Below are 14,198 nucleotides of genomic sequence, written 5' to 3' on the forward strand. Positions count from 1 at the left end.
CTTAGTCGCCTCTTACGACACCCACGGGAAAGGAACGGAGTGGCCCATTCTATGTAGGAACTACACGAGACATCTTTTAACAATACCAAAGTAATGTCTTTATAATATAACTTATTGCATCGTAGACAAGACATTTTTTTTCTTTAACAATCAACCACATCCTGTGTCGTAACAAAAAACATTTAAACGGAACCGTTAACTAATCTCTGTATAGAAATATTTTTTAAGAAATACTTTTTTTTTTTAATCTATCGACAAAAGAACAATGTATGAATGTGACACGTTTAAAAATGGCAAAAGATATTGTAGACATGACATGGGGTGTATAATAAAATTGTAATGGGTTTTGATTCCGTCGCCTGCGCTACCTTGACAGTAACTTTATTTGATAATAGCTATTAATATTGAAATTAGAGAGAAGTGCATATGTGGGTATTTACGATTCATTTAAGTAGCATTTACAGATAAAACTTTATTATGTCTATTCAATAAGATGGTTGCTTGAGAATTTTGTTCGTTTAACATTTTTTTCAAATTATAAATTAAAATTACAATTATTATTATAAACCAATTCTCAAATTACAATACTCATAAAACTAATACAATTTTTTACTATATTTTTTAAAATTTTTAATTGTACCGACGATGATACAGGTTAGTCTTTTTATTGAGAATTTTTATTTACATATCTGTCACGTCTGCCTCCCATTAGGGTAGGCAGAAACAATGGAACGCCAAATGCTTCGATTCAAACAAACCTCTTTCGCTTCTTCCACATTCATCAATCTTTTCATACACGCTCGCCGGTTACGGGTACTTTTAATTTGGCCCTTCTTCAGTACGTTACCTATTTGGTCGACGTACGTCCGTCTAGGTAGGCCCCTACCGATATTTCCATTCATTCTTGCTTCGATAGATCTATTATTATTATTATTTTATTACTTTTTGGTAATGTAACAATTATTTATAGGAAAAAATCTTTATTTGACATCCCATATTAATGAATACTAACACTAGTTTTAAGGAATGGATTACGTTAATTAATATACATACATACGATATACATAAGATATATGTGTGTGTGTGTATGTGTGTGTGGAAAAATCTGAAATTTGAAGGAATATGAAACGCTTTCAACATATCAAACTTCTTGTCATCCTGTCTTCATTCTCATCTATCACCCTTCACTGGTGCTCCGCCAGCGTATCCCATTAGCGCAGGCGGGGTTACCATAACCATTTTCACCCATCAAAAAAATATATATATCGTATTTGTTTGGAAATATTACTGTTGGGAGTTGGGCCATACTTTGGTTGTGCGTTGAAGAAAATGTCTACAAAAGCTCATAATGGAGGACCGCTACTTAATCAGATGGTCCAGATAAAACTTTAGCTTTTTAACATTCATCAGTTGGTATTAATTCGAACAATTCCTCTGAACACTCCCCCTAACATACGCGATAGAAGATGCAAAGGGACGCAGCATCTCTACGCAATGCCAGTAGCACCTATAATTGACTCTTGGACTGTGACAATTGTAGTTTTTTATTCCGATACGTATTTTGTTACTTGTATTTCTCATGTATAAATCAACAAACGCACAGTGTACCTGCCGAGTCTACGCAAACAAGTCTGCGGACGGGAAGTTAGGGTTTAACAAAGCATTTCTTTGTAGATCGTATACTTTTACATCCTTCGTCACCCTTTAAACACCGTAGCACACGAATTTGTAATAAATATTGGGCAATATTAACTTTTATATATCAGCAGCTTGACAAACTATTGTCTTTATACGAATATTTTTTGGCAATAAATGTTTTTTCAACTTTTTTTTATAACTCAATTATTTGTTCTGGATTTTAATATGAAGTATAAGTAAAAAATAATAGTCTTGTTAGCTCGGTTGCAGTTATCCAAAATCAATACAAAATTGTCAAAGTTACGAGCAACGATAGCATAAAAAATTTTAAAAATAAATGATAATTAAAATAAATAAAAAGAAAGTTTAAAAAGGAACCAAAATGAGGGTAAAGAATATCGATTGATAAAGTTATTTAGAAGAGAGACTGTCTCACATAGCGTCATACGCACAAAACCGTTACAAACTTGCTAAAAACTTACATCAATCAATAGAACCAATGACAATGCTTAACTGAATGAAAAAAAAAATAATTATCAGTTTTTTGGCGTAAGGAAAAAATAAAATAAAAAAGTTTCACTGCAAAACTTTTTATAGTAACCCCACGTCCGCCATCTGCCGATGTTCTCACGGCCTGACTGTTACTTTTTGCATTTTTTTTTATCTTTCGCCTTTTTAGTAATTTTCGCGTAAAGACAGCATTTGCACCTGTCAGCTCTTTTACATCTATTACATACTTGGAATTGAATAAAATTTGTTTAACTTATACCATACCTATTTAAAAAAATAAGCTAGTTTTGTCAATAGTCAAAATGAAATTTTGTCTTGCCATTCTAAGTTTCATAAAATAAGTCTATACTTAGTGTTTATCGATAATTATCGATCGTTTGGTTATTAGATTATATTTATTATTAATTTATCGAGCAAGATCCATTCTTGCTTGGAGATGTCGGTAGGGGCCGCCCTAGACGGACGTATGTCGATCAAATAGGCGACGTGCTGAAGAAGGGCCAAATTAAAAGTACCCGTAACCGGCGAGCGTGTATGAAAAGATTGATGAATGTGGAAGAAGCGAAAGAGGTTTGTTTGAATCGAAGCATTTGGCGTTCCATTGTTTCTGCCTACCCTAATGGGAGACAGGCGTGACAGATATGTATGTATGTATGTATTATTAATTGTTGGTTGTACAAGAGTAAATTTTATTTATTTGTTAAAAAATAATTATTTTTATTAGTTATTTTATATGGTTGAGTATATTAGTTTAAAAGATTACATCTTTAATACGTTAAAAATATTCCAATAAAAATATTAACTATTGGTATTACCGTTTCTGTAATCAGTAGCACATAGTTTTGGGGAAAAATGATATTTTCAAATAATAGATATTTTCAAGCCTGAACATTGAATTTAGCGTACGACTGATTCACTTTATGAGATAAAGAAATAAACCGCTATTTTTAGACACAACTTTTGAATGTAAACTAAGAATTATAGAGTATCATTACTACATATAAACATTTAATATTTATATTTGAACCCGCTCGGAATGTCTCTCGAGGAAAGACTTTGCTCGCACTTATAGCTTTTTGAATAGACAGGACGGGGGCGAGAAACATCGAGAAATTTCTCGTCAGTGCTTACATGCGTTATTATAAATCCTCCCTGTGCTTCATGTTGCTAGTTCTAACAGTATGGTAACACACTGAACGCTCCTCGATCAGTAAGTCAGTCTGTTTCTCTTTTTAAAGCAGTATGAATGATGTAACATTGTTTATAAACATTGTGGTGCAAGATGTCGCCGTTGGATGTGAACTCCCGAAGTCTAACACTCAAAAATCGAGTGAACACTAAAAATAGCCAGGTAGAGGGGGTGTCTAGTTGGCGTCTAGACGTGGGGGTGTTGGAGTTGCTGCAAGGGGGCGAGGGGGTGGGGGGCGGCGGTGTCTAGACACAGCTGATCGACCACCCATGTTGCTTAGTGAACTGTCTTCGAGAAATAGTGGGATTCGACTAGGAATTGTGCTCGGAATTCTAGCGTTGATGTTGTTTATTATTATAGAGCCCTTTGGCTCTGCCTACTCAGCGAGGGTTCGGGCGTGAAGATAAATAAACGTTTTTATGTTTTGAAACATACAGACGTTGGATTTTAAGAGACTTCCCGAGAGGTCAGCAACGTCTGTATTGTTAGTTCAAGTTTTATAGCTTCTTTAAATTTCGTAATAGAAATACTCCTGACTACACCATTAGGAATTATAATCAAGAGTATATTGGCAAATTCATATATGTTTTATATTGTAAATTCACTGAGTCCTCAGAATATGTTTCATGTATATTCTGTTATGTGATACTCATGTTTATAGTTACCACTTTCCATCAATTCTAAGTTGAATAAAAAAAAAATGTTTTGTTTGTATGATACTAGACAACTTGAGTGATTCTAAATCTATTTTCAAAAGTTTAGCATTGACTGAAATTATCCCTGCACTGGTCTTATATTTATTCACTTTATCCTACTTATTATCGCATTTTTTTTGTAGAAAAAAAAAGCACTCGTAGAGGTGGAATTATCGTTAAGGCATTGCCCTTGGGTTTTGTTTACAAAGTTTGTAAACAAACTCATATTAAAAGGGCGAAAGCGGTCACGCCAATAAATTAAATAATAGTTTATTTCCACAAATAAAATGAGTAAATACTAGTTGCGTACTAGTTTTTTTTTGTCTTAATACACAATATAAAAAAAACGTAAATAAATAATAATACTGCTATTATGTTGATTTATCTTTACGCCAAAACTGTAGCGGACTACCTAGTCCTACCTAGAAACAATAGAATGCTGAAGACCTCAATCTTTTTTTGTACAACTTAGAATGGCAAACAAGCTGACGGCCCACCTGATGGAAAGTGGTAACCGTCGCCTATAGACATGAGCAGTACCATGGACATAACAGAGTATACTGTTTCGCCCATGATACCCCCTATGCGTTGCCATTCTTGAGGACTCAAGTGTTATTCCTCTGTACCCAGTAAATTCACGCCATATCCCACCCTTCAAATCGAAACGCAGCCATGCAAACACAACTGCTTCACGGTTGAAACACGAATGGGACAGATGTACCCAAGCAATCGACTTTTGTACAAAGTCTCCCCTCTGGTCTTTAAACATGTGTGTAATGAGTAATCATTGGGGACGAATTAAGGCATGTCTCCTAACTCACCCCCATTATTTACTCGTCACATATAAGTACTCACTTTTGGGCACACCAAATTTGGGAACTCTCGAAATAATCATCAAAATCGCTTCACAAAGATGTAGCAAAACTTTTAACAGAATACGGACTAAAATACGAATAGAGTATCTCCTTTATGAACTTTGGCAGATATCACAATTGTGAAATAGTCTGTGTTGAACTGTCACTGCTGTGCCGTATTTTTTACCAGCCCAAGAGACTCGGCTCGATTCCGGAGTCCGTCCGTTGACCCTAACCCATATATACTGCAATATCGCACTACACACTGTACATTGACGCTTTACTTTAAGATATTGTACGCGAATTCTTTATATAGGCGCAATAGGTAGGGTAAAATGCTTTATGATTGACAAATTCGTTACAACAAATTAGCATAATAAATTTAGTATTGAATTGTTTTTTTTTTATGAATGTCTTATTATTTTTAGGGGCGCGTATCACAAGGTTCCGAGAGAAATGTTGCAACGCTGTATCTTTTTATGGATGATAATGGAATGGTGACCCCGCCCATGTTAACGGTATACACTAGCGGGGCACTAGTGAGGGTGATAGGTGAGGATGAAAAGGCAGGTCAGTTAGCTCATCGTAACGAATTCTTTGAATAGATTAGTCACGATAGTTTCCAGGGGGAACCGCGTGGAGGTCGATCTGTTAAGGTATATTTAAAGTAATGGGAAACAACCTACCCATTAGATACTAATAATCCTTTCCCTCTTTGCAACGTTGTTAGTTTGTCCATCAATCAACAAATTTTTAAGTAACACATACATCGTTTAATCGACTAATCAATTAATCGATAATTTCATTTATCTTTTAATCGATCAATTTAAATCACATTTAGTGAGAAAGTACTATAAGGAAGTTTATGATTAACCACATAAATTGACAAGTACTAAGAATAGTATTGTATGTTAGTAATGAAATTAATGTACTGTTTAAAACAGCAATATTAATTATAAACAAATAAATAATAATAAAAATAAAAAAAAAAAAACATAATTTGATGCCTAAGTGAAAAGCGGCCGCAACCGCCGTGTAAGCATGAGACAAGTTTTAAAAGCAGACAAAGCAAGAAGTCTCACTAATGTTTTAAATGTGAATGTTTGTAAAGATATTTGGATGTCTGTGTCTGTTACTAGATTACGTTTAAATGGCTAAACAGATTTGAATGAAATTTGGTACAAGGACAGGTTATATTCTAATTTAACACAAGTACATTATGTACCATACGTAGACAAAACCGCGGCAATTATATAGACTTTAGAGAATGTTTGAGCTGTGTTGGAATCGAACCTCAACTATCCCGTCTCGGTGCATCATCGAGACAGAAGTTCTTGCCTTTTGCTCACCCCATAAGGTAAAGCATTGTGAGATATGTAATCTTTAGAGATCTAGACTTTACACAGTGAATGCATTATTGTCTCGGATCTGTATACTTAGCGTGCAGTAGTAAATAACTACTACAACTCTAGTAATTTATGCTAATAAAAATAAAAATATTTAAGAAATTTGTTTCAAACTGTGACATTAATGTAGTTTTTGTTTATTTTTGTTTGTTTTTATACAACTTAGAATGGCAAACAAGTTGACGGCCCACCTGATGTAAAGTGGTAACCGTCGCCTATAGACATGAGCAGTACCATGGACATAACAGAGTATACTGTTTCGCCCATGATACCCCCCATGCGTTGCCATTCCTGAGGACTCAGGTGTTATTCCTCTGTATCCAGTGAATTCACGCCATATCCCACCCTTCAACCCGAAACAGAGCCATGCAAACACAACTGCTTCACGGTTGAAACACGAATGGGACAGAGGTACCCAAGCAATCGACTTTTGTACAAAGTCTCTCTCTGGTGTACCACTGTATTGGGTAAGTCGTAGATACAAATTATAAATTGCGTAATGATTACGGTACATAGTCATAACTACACCTTTTTGACGTTGGTTAACAATGCAAAAGGAAGCCATTCGGAATGTGCAATAGGTATATCGGATGCCTTATTGTTGTTTATTACGAGCTTCCTTAGGGAGAGACCCGGATATCCCGTAAGATTGCGCATGTCACACGCGATACCGGTCACAGGTTGGGAACTGAACTTAGAGTCTACTGCCAATGGGAATTATGGATACCGATCCGATATTTATATATTGGATTCTTCTGTATATTGATAGTGGAAAAAAGGTCCTCGCCCATTTCGATTTCGTCCATATCGGTCGGATATCTATTTTCGGATATGGTAAAAGTCTGTTATCCAAAAAATAATATTGAATTATTTACAGTTGGGATGTGTGGGATTCGTACCCACTAAAAACCACACGACGTACCTCGAGGCGCTTATGTTGGATCCCGGGTTCCCGTTTGTACAACTACCGAGTATATATTACCCAACCCTAGTATCTACGCTGGACTTATAGTAATGTAATAATTTAAGACCAATAAAAACAGCGAAAAATTTAATATGGAACTAACACAGGTGTAACGGGAAGAGAGAGGATTCCTAGTAATGGGGACTAGTAGTCGTATTGCTAGCAATATACCCTGTCACGACCTCTTCGTAGTTCCCCCTGGAAACTATAGTGATTGATTTATTTTTAAATTCGTCACGGTGGGCTAACTGACCTACTTCATCCTCACCTATCATCCCTTACTGATGCTCTGCTAGTGTATACCGATAGCGCAGGCAAGAATATCATTCCATTAACATCCATTAAAAAATACTATAACTGGATGGGGGTGGGGGGGAGTTATAGTTAGCAATAGGGACTAGCGACCCTATTTCTAGTAAAACACACTATCAGGTCGACCTCCACACGCAGTTCTCTCAGAAAACCATCGTGGTTAATTCTTGTGGAATTCGTCACGATGGGCTAACTAAACTGTTTTCATCCTCACCATCAGTCACCGATGTCCCGCCAAAGCATTTATTAAAAAAAAAACAATCTTCTCGATTGCAAATATAATTAATAAAATTGATTCATAAGTAAAAAAATCTTAATTTGTCTATATTTTTGCTGTACTCCAATAATATCTTTGTCAATTCTAAAGCAATTTTAATAATTATATTATTTGGTCTAATTTTCATTATTTATGTCGGGTATTTTGACCGTGTGGTCTTGGCATAGAATAGTCCACCCCTTCCTTTCCCGTGGGCATGGTACTACTGGTAAAATCTTTCAAGGGAGACGCTTATGTTTAGCAGTGGATAGTTAAATACTGATATAGAGAAGTTAAAATGTGGTCAATAAAATAAAAATAAATATCTATTTATAAAAACGGGAAGCTTTACAATAAGATACAAGGGGGGAAACCTCCCAAAAGGTCCATATATCAAATGCTTTAATATTCTTTTAATAATTCAAATAATTATAACTTCATCAAAAGATAGAGCAATCAGAAGTATCCTTAGAGTTTTTTTTATTTATTTTTATGAATTTATTACTAAACATAAATATTCAAATTGTTGTAAAATTGTAAAAGGTTGTTATGTCCTAATTGTTCTGCTTTTTTAAAGGAAGCACGTAAATATTTCATATTTTATTGATAGTTTTATAATTAAAATAATTAATCATATGGTTTCTTAATTGAAATAACGTTTAAAAGAAGCCAGTAAACAATCTAATTTTCCCGCCGTATTCGATTTACGAAATTATGAACGCACTATTTTTCGCATTAGCTTTTAATTTAAACAAGTTGGCAATACAACCTACGAGAACACAACGGTACACCACGAAGATGGCCGAGCGCGCCCGAACCGAAGTTTTGGCGCCATCCGCCATCGCATCATCACGATAATCATTGTACGGTATATTTTTTTTGCTACACGCGACTTCGTAGTAAACCGGACAATGAGAATTGAAAGTGTTGAAAAGTCATATATATTGCAAATTTAATCTAGCTACCTATTTGTAGCTGCTGGATTTGGATTGTTTTGTTTAGGACTTCTAGTAAAACGAGTATTTAAAAACAAGATGGCGAGTAATAAAAAATACATAATTAAAGTGACACATTACTGAGACATTGCTGGTTACGAGTTATTTTTATAAGGAGATGAAATCAACGTATTAGCGTACCTGGTATAGTCAAGGCATAGTTTACGCTTGTCACTTGAACTTAACTATCTTTATTGGTACATTGTGTTCGTGTCCTCAAAATATTTCACACTGTTTGCTGGGGATGAAATGTATCGGTAGACATTCTTTGAGATTGTAGGCATTGGAGTTATTGTCAATTGTTGCCCCATAATATGATGTAACCTTTTTTTTAATCTTTACTGGAATATAGTAAATAGGATAAAGTGACACCAAAGGCAGTAATCTTTAATGGTATACAAACAATTTACCGTGTGGTTCCGGCATAGAATAGGGAAGGAAAGGGTGGCCCCTTCTTTCCCCATGGGTGTCGTAAGAGGCGACTAAGGAAGGACGAGGGATGGGCAGCAGCGTCCCTCTTAAAACATCTCTAAAGTCTAACTGCGGCTGTCAATACGCCTGCTAAGCGTGGTAACTCCTGGCAAATCCCCCCCCCCCCCCATGGGGGGCTCAGCAGCCCAAGCTCAGCAGTGATGAGCCTGTTTACTTTTTAATAATTCGTCAAATCATGATTAGGATATTGAGATGCAAACAGTCGCATCATTGCTTAATTGGAGCCTATTTTACGTATGTACCAGAGAGAAAGACTTTGTACAAAAGTCGACTTGGATACCTCTATCTTATTCGTACTTTTACCGTGACGCAGTTGTGTTTGCATGGCTGTGTTTCGGTATGAAGGGTGGGATATGGCGTGAATTTACAGGGTACAGAGGAATAACATCTGAGTCCTCAGGAATGGCAACGCATGGGGGGTATCATGGGCGAAACAATATACTCTGTCATGTCCGTGGCACCGCTCATATATATAGGCGACGGTTACCACTTTCCATCAGGTGGGCCGTTTGTTTGCCATTCTACGTTGTATAAAAAAAAAAGTACTACATTTATATAATTGTCACTATTATCATTTCTTTGTTATCGAGAAGAATTTTTGAAAATTAAGTGACATCAAAAAGTTTAGAGCATTTCTATAGAAGTATACAAATTTCGTATGGGGAAACACGAAAAATTGTGTTCAATTTGTTGGCATGAAACTTATTCTTCTATAAATAGAACTACTTTTCCATAAACGCTGAAACACGCGCCTCTTACACGTGTTATGGTATTTATGGAAAAATCGTGAAACAGGTGACGCCAGTTAGTAGCGGCCGAACGTAGGGGCATAATCCTTGGAATTAATAAATCGATTCCAGAAAATGTTTCTTTAATTGATAGAAAAGTAAAGTTTTCGAGTAATGTTACGTTAGTATTCAGGTACTTACTTTTTATCTGATGCCATGCCATTTCCCATTGGTATTTTCTAACACCACCATCTTTAGATTACACCTGAAAAATTGAAACGAAGTAAAATTAGCCAATTAATTAAATATAACAGGGTACAGAGGAATAACACCTGAGTCTTCAGGAATAGCAACGCATGGGCGGTATCATGGGCGAAACAGTATACTCTGTTATGTCCATGATACTGCTCATGTCTACAGGCGACGGTTACCACTTTCTATCAAGAGGGCTGTCAGCTTGTTTGCCGTTCCAAGTTGCATAAAAAAAATATAGAAGGCGTTTGACGCCGTGTAGTCCCGGAATAGAATCGGCCACACCTTTCTTTCCTGTGGGTATCGTAAGAGGCAACTAAGGGAATTTAATGATCGAGGGATGAGCAGCAGTATCCCTATTAAAACATCACTAAAGCCTAACTGCTGTTGCCAATTCGCCTGCCAAGTGTGGCAACTATTGGCAAAATCCCCCTTTATCAGGGTTATGTTCAGCAGTGAACAGTAATTGGCTGATTAAATTATAATATGTAAAATTAGGGACAACTGGCTTACGAATTTATCCGTCATAGGTACTCTTTAACATTAGATTTTTAGTTTAAATGAAGGTGTTTTGCTCAGACAACAAATACATAACATTTATATTAAGACGAGAGCTTAGAATATATAAATATAGCATTGAGTATCAAAAATATGTCACAATTTACTCGGCTAATTTGACGTTGGGCTGAGTAATTTTTTTTAAATCAAAATAAAACGGACTTTTTTTTCAGTGTTGCAAGTAATTGGATAAAAATTTCCCAGACAAGATCCATGTTTTAATTTGAATTTAGAACTATTCTGATATAGTATAAATATACATATGTACATTTACATATGTATGTATATACTTCTATCGATTGCAACAAGAATTATCAAAATCGGTTCGTAATTGACGACGTAATCGCATAACAAAGTGACAAACCAAAGATTTATTTCTTTCTTTTAGAAGTTGGCGAAAAGTTTCTTGAAATACGACAAATATGTGAATTTACAGGGTACAGAGGAATAACACCTGAGTCCACAGGAATGGCAACGCATGGGGGGTATCATGGGCGAAACAGTATACTCTGTTATGTCCATGGTACTGCTTATGTCTATGGGCGACGGTTACCACTTTCCATCAGGTAGGCCGTCAGATTGTTTGCCATTCTAAGTTGTATAAAAAAAATAGGTCAGGAGCTGACTCCTTGATCCATGACTTCGGAAACCGTTCATCATCAGGCAGATCATATGCTTGTATGCTGACAAAAATTGAAGACCTCAAATATGTTGCAGATATTTTGGCATAGGCTGAGGCCTCATCAGCATGGCTTTACTCTTTATTGTCCCCAGCTGAAATGATTTTGGATAACATACGTAATCGGTTAAGTAATTTTGAAACGTATCCATTCACTCATTAAATGGCACTGTACAATGACAACCAATTGTGTTGTCACATACAGACACAAAGTACGCGCAGGGTTGGCACTTGCGGAATGCGTTAACCAATAATTTGTTGAAAGATTTGTCAAGTGCGAGAGGAACTCGTGGTCTGAGGAGTCCTTTTCGTAGCAGTTATGTAGGCTGAATAAAAATTTCTTTTTTTTTAAATATTATATGTACCAGGTACAGATGATTTTTCATTTGATATATACATAGCAGTTGGCGTGAATTTATAGGGTACAGAGGAATAACACCTGAGTCCTCAGGAATGGCAACGCATGGGGGGTATCATGGGCGAAACAGTATACTCTGTTATATCCATGGCACCGCTCATGTCTATAGGCGACGGTTACCACTTTCCATCAGGTGGGCCGTCAGCTTGTTTGCCATTCTAAGTCGTATAAAAAAAGTTTTATTTTAAAATTTAAGAAATTTAGTAAAGTACTCATTTAATTAATTAAAAATTGTTCTGATATAATAAAAAAAAGTTCATATTCTTAGGAGATACGCTAATGATGACAGAAAGATTCACAGGTCAAGATATTAAAAAATGTAAACCTTTCTGTTTGCGTAGAGGTCAACCAATTGCAGAAACAACTTTTGGTTTTAAGTTATGAAGATTGGATGATGGCAATTATTATTATTTCGGCCGTTAACTGTCCACTGCTGGACATAAGCCGCCTTCCCCATAAGGGGAGTTTTGTCAATAGTTGCTATGCTTGGCAGGCGGGTTGGCAACCGCAGTTAGGCTTTTAGAGATGTTTTAAGAGGGACGCTGCTGCCCATTCCTCGCCCTCTACGACATAAGAAAAACATACGAAAACAAAACAGACTTTTTCAGGAATAAGGGCATCATTACACTCTTTCTGAGTAGCTATACTCATAGATAAGACCGATGCATGACACTTTCCATTATGTAGACCGTCATTTATTACGATTTCAAGTTGCATAAACAAATTAACCTTAAGATTGAAACTTATAAAAAATAAAAACATTTTGAAAGACGAAATCAGCTAGTTTGAGCTTAGAAGTATATCTAATTTATGCAACTACATATTTAATTGGCGATCGGTAAAACTATATTAAGCAAAACTTTGACTTCCACGAGACAGGCTTTGCCTAGTGTGGGGTCATAGTTATATTGTACTACAGGCTAATTTTGTTTAAGGAAATAAAGTTATTATTATTATTTGTTTATGCGAGAGAACAGGTCAACGGCCGGCTGGCAGATATGTTTCGCGAATCTCCGCGACATTATGTGAGCGGTGTCAACCCTAGTCCCGTACAATGTGGTCACACCCACCGGAAGCCACTCAGACTACCGATAACGCGTTCTTGAAAACTTATCTGTCCGAAATCTATGTATACGTACGCATATAAAAACACTTTAAATCTGGTAGGCACTGTTTTTTTTTTTGATGGGTGAAAATGGAATAGTAACCCCACCCCGTCTGCGCCAACGGGATACGCCGGCGAGACACCAGTGAAAGGTGATAGATGAGAATGAAAACAGGCCAGTTAGCACATCATGATGAATTCATCAGGAATTAACCAGGATAGTCTCCAGGGGGAATCGCGTGGAAATCGACCTGGTTGGGTATATTGCTAGCAATGGGATTCTTAGTCTTCATTGCTTACAATCCCTTTCCCTCCTGGTAGGACGGTTTGAGTCGCAAGAGATGTAGGTATTAGGCCTATAGATTGTCTATAGGTACGCTAAACTTTGAAAATGGAGTTTGACAACCCCATTGCTAGCAATATGTCCTATTAGGTCGACCTCCACGTGGTTCACCCTGGAAACCATCGTGAATAATTCTTGTTGGATTCGTCACGATGGGCTAACTAACTTGCCTTTTTATTCACACCAATCATCTCTCACTGGTATCCCGCCAGTGTCTACCGATAGCGCAGGCGAAGGTACCATTCCATTGCCATCCATTAAAAATAACACTCATGGTAGGTTAAAAAATGAACGACCGACCATAGATATAGAAGGTAGTAGATGACGCTGGTATTAACTACGCGACCTAGCATTTTATATATATATATATATATATATATATATATATATATATATATATATACTCGTATATATATTGCCCTTCACGGGTTCTTATTGGTTCTTCAAGAACCAAACCATCAAGTTATGGAATTAACTGGAATTAAGCTTAAATGACCGAATAGATTTGAATTAAATTTGGTACAGTTTTATTATATTATAGTTATGTCGTTAAAACATAGGATGTTTTTTAAACTAAATCACGTAGGCGAAGCCGCAGAAAAACACTTAGTACATAATAATGAGATAATGGCTGTGTTGATTTTTTTTATACCACTGAGGTGGCAAACAAGTATACGGCCCACCTGATGGTTAGTGGTTACCGCAGCCTATGAACGCCTGCAATACCAGAGGTATTACGCGTGCGTTGCCGACCCTGAAGAAACCTTTTTAGCCCCTTTTGAAGAACCTCATGCTGTAGTCTCT

At 36.4% G+C, this 14,198-nt stretch overlaps 1 protein-coding gene and 1 long non-coding RNA gene across 3 annotated transcripts in view; one reads left to right on the top strand and one right to left on the bottom strand.

Moving 5' to 3' along the window:
* Positions 1 to 14,198, top strand: part of LOC113514422 (glucose-6-phosphate exchanger SLC37A2) — a 221,768-nt gene that overhangs the window by 157,813 nt on the left and 49,757 nt on the right. The window lies entirely within an intron of this gene.
* LOC113514396 (uncharacterized) overlaps positions 1 to 14,198 on the bottom strand; it is a 175,736-nt gene that overhangs the window by 6,724 nt on the left and 154,814 nt on the right. Inside the window, exon 5 of the long non-coding RNA XR_008252596.1 lies at positions 10,241 to 10,304. This is a non-coding gene — a long non-coding RNA (uncharacterized LOC113514396). The remainder of the gene's footprint in view (positions 1 to 10,240; positions 10,305 to 14,198) is intronic.

This window comes from Galleria mellonella, unplaced genomic scaffold (assembly GCF_026898425.1).
Source record: "Galleria mellonella isolate WM207_F2 unplaced genomic scaffold, CSIRO_AGI_GalMel_v1 utg1650, whole genome shotgun sequence".
Lineage (NCBI taxonomy): Eukaryota > Metazoa > Arthropoda > Insecta > Lepidoptera > Pyralidae > Galleria > Galleria mellonella.